The sequence below is a fragment of the Pongo abelii genome, chromosome 6 (genome assembly GCF_028885655.2).
Source record: "Pongo abelii isolate AG06213 chromosome 6, NHGRI_mPonAbe1-v2.0_pri, whole genome shotgun sequence".
NCBI lineage: Eukaryota > Metazoa > Chordata > Mammalia > Primates > Hominidae > Pongo > Pongo abelii.
In genome coordinates this window covers 152,907,968-152,908,890 of record NC_071991.2, presented here as the reverse complement: position 1 = coordinate 152,908,890, position 923 = coordinate 152,907,968, and positions in this window count along the sequence as shown.

Below are 923 nucleotides of genomic sequence, written 5' to 3'. Positions count from 1 at the left end.
GGCCAGGATGGTCTCGATCTCTTGACCTCATGATCTGCCTACCTCAGCCTCCCAAAGTGCTGGGATTACAGGCGTGAGCCACTGCACCCAGCCAATTTTCTTTTTACCGTTATAGTGCGTCCATTATTCTGATTTTGTGTGTGTGTACTGATGAAGACCTGGAAGAATACACACCATCTTGTAAATAGTGTTTACCCCAGCAAGTGGGAGGAGAGAATTCCAATTTTTACTTTATCCATTTTGATATTATTTGACATTTCCAGAAGAAAAGTATATTACTATTGCAGTTTTAAAAACCATAAACATAAGTTTAACTATTTGAACAGTTTAAACAGGTAAAGAGTTAGATGATAGCTGGTTAGCTAACTAAAGATAAATGCATGCCTAGGAGTGCTGAAGCTCATTTTTCCATCTAAAGAAGAATTGTTATTTTTCACTTCTATCACCCTGAGCCCTTACGCTTCGGGGTTATAATTCAGGAAATCAAAATTAGGGTTTTGTAAATGTGAGCTGTAAAATTCTCCTGATGTGCCTGTCTGTGGATTGACATAGACACAAAGCAAAGCAGGGCAGAGCAAATAATAAGAATAAAGAGGGCCGGGTGCAGTGGCTCATGCCTGCAATCCCAGCACTTTGGGACGCCGAGGCGGGCAGATCACGAGGTCAGGAGATCAAGACCATCTTGCCTAACACGGTGAAACCCTGTCTCTACTAAAAATACAAAAAATTTGCCGGGCGTGATGGCGGGCGTCTGTGGTCCCAGCTACTTGGGAGGCTGAGGCAGGAGAATGGCGTGAACCCGGGAGGCGGAGCTTGCAGTGAGCCGAGATTGCGCCACTGCGCTCCAGCCTGGGCGACAGAGCGAGACTCCGTTTCAAAAAAAAAAAAAAAAAAAAGAAAAGAGTGAAGGGATGACAATGATG